The 7,300-nt window shown below is 35.0% G+C and overlaps 1 protein-coding gene across 2 annotated transcripts in view; it reads right to left on the bottom strand.

Annotated features, from left to right (window-relative positions):
- ccbe1 (collagen and calcium binding EGF domains 1) overlaps positions 1-7,300 on the bottom strand; it is a 98,221-nt gene that overhangs the window by 3,601 nt on the left and 87,320 nt on the right.

Raw genomic sequence — 7,300 nt, 5'->3', positions numbered from 1 at the left:
GTATTAAAGTGGGAAGATGAAGATTGGGCTTAGAGATTGCCTATACTATTTAAAATAAAATACAAGATTTGATCTTATTTTGATAGATTCTTTGTGGGATTGCCGTGATTGTTTGCATAGCAATATCTGGCAACATCGCCAGTTCTTAAACTGATAGGCAGCAATGAGAAAAGTAGGTTGCGGGTATATTATTGCCCGCATTATTGTGAAATGCAAAATACGATGTTGGCAGTTATTTAGTGAACTGTAGGAAACTGATCCTTTATTTGTCGATAACATGTCTTTGTAAATATCATTAGTGTGAAAATGAATGAGTTGTTAATATATCAAATATTGGCTGAAGCATGTATTTCCAGCCTGATCTCACGAGAAAACGTAAGTATTTTACGTTTTGCCAGTTTAATGGCTAATTCGTACGAATTCGTACGAGTTCAGTCGTACGAAATGGTACGATTTTAAAAAGGAGGCGTGGCACCTGACCCCACCCCTAACCCCAACCATCATTGGGGGATAAGCAAATCGTACTAAATTGTACGAATTAGATCGTACGAATTCATACGAATTAGCCACTAAATGAAAAAGTTACGAATTGCCGTGAGATTGTGTTGGTATTTCCAGTGAGCTTTTATTGATATTATCTTTACTGATCAGTCAGATGGCATTAAGAAAGTGGAAAGATGAAGGTTGGGGTAAGGGATTCTGTATAATCTTGTGAAAAAAATTAGATGATTTAACGAATTTTACTGCATTGCCATAGTTACACCTGTTTCACAGCGCAAGCAAAGCGTGAGCAGCGTATATGGAGTGCAGAAGAGATATTGTTTAATATTCAGCTTAAAGTGACATTTAAAGCCTTAATTGGGTAATTAGGCAAGTTGGGTATGGTATAACGATGGTTTGTTCTGTAGACTATTAAAAAAATGCTTTAAGGGGCTAATAATTTTGACCTTAAAATGTTTTTAAAAAAAATTTAAAACTGCTTTTATTCTAGCCGAAATAAAACAAACAAGACTTTTTCCAGAAGAAAAAAATATTATCAGACATACTGTGAACATTTTCTTGCTGTTAAACATAATTTAGGAAAAATTGAAAAAAGAAAAAGAAAAATTCACAGGAAGGCGAATAATTTTAACTTCAACTGTTTGTACAATTTTTAACCTCCCCAAACCCTGGCCGTGTTTGCAAATCAATCTCTACTTAATGCTATTTAGCTGGTATATGAAACCAGAAGAGTTTATTCAACATCAGAGTGCATATAAATGTTATCTCAACAGCTTTTCTGCACCATTTGGACTGGTCTATAGCTCATTTGGGGTGAGGTATGGCAGTAGGTACCACACAGACGGCCGTTTGGAGATGTTGACCCCTCTGTGGGGATTACGGAGGGTCAGGGTTCACACAGAGGTACAAAAGTGGCCCAGATGTTTTTGATTTGTGAATACAAAGCCAGAAAAAACACGCTATACATGGATCAACCTTGAACCCTGAATCAACCACATGTTGAAAAACAAACTAAATTTCTTTGGAAAAGCATGGGTATGTATAGGGGTTCAACTGAGGCTTGAAACATATAGGGCAAATACATGTAGATTACTGGTAAAGAGTATGGAAAAATTAAGAATTGTTTTAAAAAAGAAGTCTCTTTTGCTCAAATTAAAAAAATGCAATAATGTTGTAAAATTACAATAATATTGCTAACACAAAGAACTGTTTTCCATTGTATTTTTACATTTTGATTTGTTCTGGTGGTGATAAATTAACTAGTATTTATTGAAATATGCTTAATTAGTGTTTAAGAAACTTTTATTTTTCATTTTAGTCTTACTAAATGTCCTTAACTAATGTTAGTGGTGGGCAAAACGAGGCTTCATGACACACTAAAACAGTCGAAGCAAATGTGTCGAAGCTTCAAAACATTTCAAAACGCCACGCTACAGTGACACCTAGTGGTCATTGATTATGTATTGCTCTGGTACACCTTCAGCAAAGAAACAGTTAAGCAAATTGAGGTATTAAACCCCATGCAGTTGAGTTGAAGTTTAAGTGATTTAGTGAAGTGGTGAGAGTTTCAGACTAGCATGCAGAGATAATGGGTTCGAATCTAGGTTGATGTAGCTATAGATTTTATTTTTAAGTGCTCTGTTCTTGTGTTGTGTTTTAACATTGGTCTGACATCTGACTAATCACTTTGTGAATACATTTGTCTTGTTTTGGTAATGAAAAAGTAACATTATTAAAATACATCATGTCATAATTTGAAAATATTTGAACAAGTCGGGATTCAAACTCGGCCATTTGCAGCACTCTATTTACATGCACGGTCCACTAGGCTACATAAAATAGAGTTTTTTTTTCCTAACCCTGTCAGTCAAATGTAGATTCCCCAGGTCTAGAAACGCTTCTGAAATAGCCAATGCTTTGATTTGCTTTAGTCACGGGACCTGGGTGTTTCGGATCATGCAGTGTTTCAAAACACTTGTGCTTCAGGATCTCGTGTCGAAATGTTAGTATCACTTCAGCCATCCCTAACTAATATTTACTTACACTGAAATAAAAAAATCTGTAAAATATACTTACTGTGTAAATACCTGTTTTTACATTGTATTTGTGCTTGATTAAATACTTATATGTAATTACATCAGCAATCAATTTCTGTAATTACGCTTACTTTTGACCATTCCTTACACCTTAACCATCTCTAAATCTACCCACACCACCAACCTGTCACTTGGGAGGGAACCTTTGTCTCTTGTCATGGCTCTGTCTTTCTGCGTGACATATGTGTGCCTTTCCTGTTCTCTGGTTCGCTTTAGTTTTTTTTTTAGTTTTTTTTTTTTGAGTTGTACATCTATTCAGAAAGTCCAAGCTAAATTTGCTTAAATCTACTAAAAGGGAAGTGAACGTGAAATACGTCACGTGACATTTTACACACACGTAGTTAATTCTGTTGATCCATTAGGTGAGAAGCGGGTGCTACTCGCAGGTTAGTGCAGGTTAGTGAGGGTCATGTGACGTAGAAGAAGTTTTTTTCTATTTTCAGATTTTCCTTAATTATTTAAAGGTGGGGAGGGTTTAGTTAGAGGGTGTTTCATTTGTTATTTTCTTTAAATTGGCACAGCTTATTTTCCTTCCCTCTATCAGGTTTGATTCAGTTGATTTGGTTGCTTATTTTGCATTGATTGTACACATTTGTAAATATACTTTGATTGATTAAATATTCTTTTTTTCTTTGTTTTTTAATTACCACTTTTTGCCATGTGTGTCGATACATAGCAGCTAACATCTCAGGGGAATTTTACAAATATTTGGGTTATCATGATTATGTTTAGCCCTTATGCATTATGAATTCATTACATGCAGTATATTTATATTTAAACAAAAAAACAAAGTAGTTAGGAACACTTAATATAAAACAGGACTTTAATTTTTAAAGTTGTTTTTCATATTTTCATATGCATCTTGTTATTACATATCTATATATGAACATACACGTATGAAAATATAAGGTGCGTCCCAAATCGCATACTTATGCACTATTTTACACCATTTTGTAGTATAGTTAGTAGCACGCTTACACTGAAAACTTCAAAAATAATAAGTGCACTTTAAATACCCGGATGATGCACTCACTTGACCGGTAAAATAAAGTGTTGAATGATGGACACTTCACGCACTCAACGACAGCAGGTTTGCTCATGTAGCGGAAGGGGCGGAGCTATCAGGCGCAAATGTTGGATAAACTTATTTATTTTGGATTGTGAAAGCAAAATTCTCCAATGAGAGTGATTATAGCGCCTCCCAGTGAAGAATGCGGCAATACTCACGACAGGTATTATTTGGTACGTTGTTTATTTATTTCACTAATTTGGTAACAGTCAACTTTCATCTGGGAAACTGGTTAAATTTCCAAATGGTAAAAAAAAAAAAATTTGTGCTCCATTTGGGACGACACTACATACATATACTATGCTATTGAGTGTTTAAGAGCATAAGTACATTGTGCATGAGTGTATAGTGTGCCATTTGGGACGCAGCTATAGACTACCTATAGACTTTATATGGAATATTCTTTAAATTTCTCTGGAATTATTATTCACGTATTTCAGTAAAACATCATTTTGTGAGCATTTTTTGTATAAAAGCTTCCATGTTTTTAGAATTTGTTAATAGGCATTTTTAAACACCCCAATACCCATGTTGTAACTTCATAAGCTTTAAGAAAGCAATACGTAACCCACCGGTCCTACTGCACCCAACCCGGTCTGAGCTGGGATGGAACCGGCAATTCTTTGCATAGGAGTCAGTTGCTCTAACAAGGAGGCTGAAGCCCATGGCCCCTAGCATCTGTTGCTAGAGCACCTTTTGAGGTCAGAGGAGTGAGGGTTACCTGCATAGCACTTTGCTAGCTGGCCTCTGTTACACTCACCCCCTCTAAACCTCACTCCCATCCCAAATGAGCCCCTACATGTAACCCTGAGCTGGGATCAAACTGGTGGTTTTTTGCATGGGAGTCAGTTGCTCTAACAAGGGGGCTAAAGACCATGGCCTATTGCGTCTGCCTAGCTGGCTTCTGTTACAAACATATGGGGGAATAACCTTGATTTTCAATCACAACAAATGAAAAGATTTCTTAATCCGACTATCATTTTCTAAAGCAAAAAAAAGAAAAGAACCTTTTATTTTCAACACTTTTTCAACATTTCAATTCAATGTATCCCATTGCTATATATCTTAATATTTTCTTGCTTAAATCAAGATGTGCATGACAATGTTTTCAAGGGAATAAACAGCCAAAAAACTAAATAAATAAATACATGTAGTAAATTCTGGCCTCTTAATTATTCCTAACGTTTGACTGACAAGTGTATATGTGAACGCAGATTGGTTTTGTTGTTTTAAATGTCTGAACACACAATTCATAATGAAACAAGTGTGTTCTGCATTATCAGAGTTGCTTTAAATGACCCCAGATTGGATTATCATGTGAAGTGTTTACACCTACTGTCAGTTGTTTTTCCCTGTAGATCAATTACAGTCCGAGTGGGACAATCAATCTGGTTAAAGTTAGTTAAACTGTTGACATATTTATAGCTAGCTACCTGAATAAGAACATCCGGATTAATCTGCAGTAATGAAAAGTGCATGTAACATGTTTGGGTCAAAGGCGAAATGCCGTTTGCAAGCATCAAAACAAGTGAAATACAGATTTTTTTTTTGTCTCTGTATATTAGATCGATTATTTTTTCATGCATTGTTCATCATACAAAAGTATAATGTCAATATATTAAATATTCAAATCACAGTGCAGCACCAAAACAATAATTAATCATCATATTAAATCTTTATTTCTTTCCACTATCATTCAAACCACTATGTTTTACCTATTTGCCAGAAAGATGTTTTTGTTTAATCATTTAAAATGAGTAGCAGTTCAGCATGTTCACTTACTATTTTACAAAGTCTATTTAGTGTAGATCAAAATAAGTCATACATTTTACACATATTATTCTTTTACCATGAAAGTTTTATATGCCTGCATTTAATATGGGTTCTTTGTAAAAAAAAAAAAAAAAAGAAAAAGCCATTTTTATAACACTCTTGATCCATGTCTTGATCGATGTCCATTACAAATGCTTTGTATCTAGGCTTTAAGGTTTAAGCAAAACAGTGGATATAGACTATTGTACTCGGTTGTAATGAGTTCCAGTTATGCTTTTTGAAAATAATGTAAATCTCAGGTTTCCCCAAAATGTGTCTGTGAAGTTTGGGCTCAATAAATCTTATGAATTAAGTATTAAATACGCTGTAAATATTTACCTTTTTTTTTTTGGAAGAAGCAAAGAACATACTATATGACAGATTTAAATTTGCTTTTGTTCCAGAAGGCAGAAATTTTAGCAAGTTTGAATTTTTTATGTATTATTATTATTATTATTATTATTATTATTATTATTAATATTAGCAGCAATAGTAGTAGTAGTAGTAGTATTAGTTTAGTTTAGTTTAGTTTATTTGTTTACAGGGTCAATGCACATTAATAAACATTACTGTAAAATGTGCCAGAATTAGCCAAGAATGGCTATTTTTCATCCGTAGACCCTTTACTGTATATTAGTAGTGGTATATCTTCAAAGTTATTATGAAGCATGCTGGGAAGCATGAAGCATAACATTCTTTATCATATATATATTTTTTATTTTGTTTTGTATGATGTGTCATGATGCTTCTGCCCTAATTGAATTGCCCCTTTTGGGATTAATAAAAGTTGTCAAACTTAAAACCTTTTTTTCATGTGTGTCTCTTTAAATGCGAATGAGCTGCTGCTGGCCGCCCCCTTTCCAGAAGTGGGTGTAGCCTTCACAGCTTACGTCTCTGTGACACTGTGTTCACACCAGACGCGATATGCGCCTATAAATTGTGCTATTCGCGTGTAAATAGACGCGTGAACATTTTAAGCTTACGCGCTTCATTCGCTCTTCAAATCCAATTGATTTAACACAACAGACGCGGATTCGTGTCATGGGTGGGGCTTCTGTCTGCCCGGTGACTCTAGCTTCGTTGCTAAATGGCTAACATGCGTTGATTTGTTTGGAGCTGTGTCTAAGTCCAATTCTGTGTCGAATCCATTCAGAGGTGCACCCAGTTCTGTGAGTTCATAAACTCCTCCAGATACTGTACCTGGATGATGGAAGTTTTCAGCAGTGCTTCCGACTGAGCCAAGCCCAGTTTGATGAACTGTTGTCCGGTGTCGGCAGGAGGATTTCCCCTCGGGACACCAACAACAGGCACTTCATTACATAATGAAGGTCCTACATAATCACTCCCCTACATGAGAAAGCTCCTGATTGGTTAATGTGGCGCAAATGTCAGCAGAAGTTCAGATTTTTTAAACTCGAGCGATTAGTGCTGAAAGTGCGATACACGTGATTATTAAGCTTAATTATTTTAAATGTTGTTAAATACATACAACTTTATGCTAAAAGCAAAATAAACACAAAAGTTGCCATAAAGTTGGTTCTCTTTATGTGTATTAGGTCTGTGAAACAGTGTAAATTGGAAACGGAAACAATGCAAGACTATATTATTCAATTTCAGGGTATTGTGATGTGTTTGTGGTGTTTAAAAGGAGTTCTGAAACATTGCTTATTGATATAAACTCACTTTAGGGTGAATTTGTCATGAAAAATGTAAAGGTTAACATAAAGACCTGTTTAAATAAAACCCCTTTAATTTTATTTGTAAAGCATGAGCTAGATCACATGTCTCAGTTTGGAAGTATATGACAGTTCTGTGGAAAGAT

Source organism: Danio rerio, chromosome 21 (assembly GCF_052040795.2).
Source record: "Danio rerio strain M-AB ecotype USA chromosome 21, GRCz13ab, whole genome shotgun sequence".
In the NCBI taxonomy this organism is placed as follows: Eukaryota; Metazoa; Chordata; class Actinopteri; order Cypriniformes; family Danionidae; genus Danio; species Danio rerio.
This window is presented reverse-complemented; position numbering and strand designations above follow the sequence as displayed.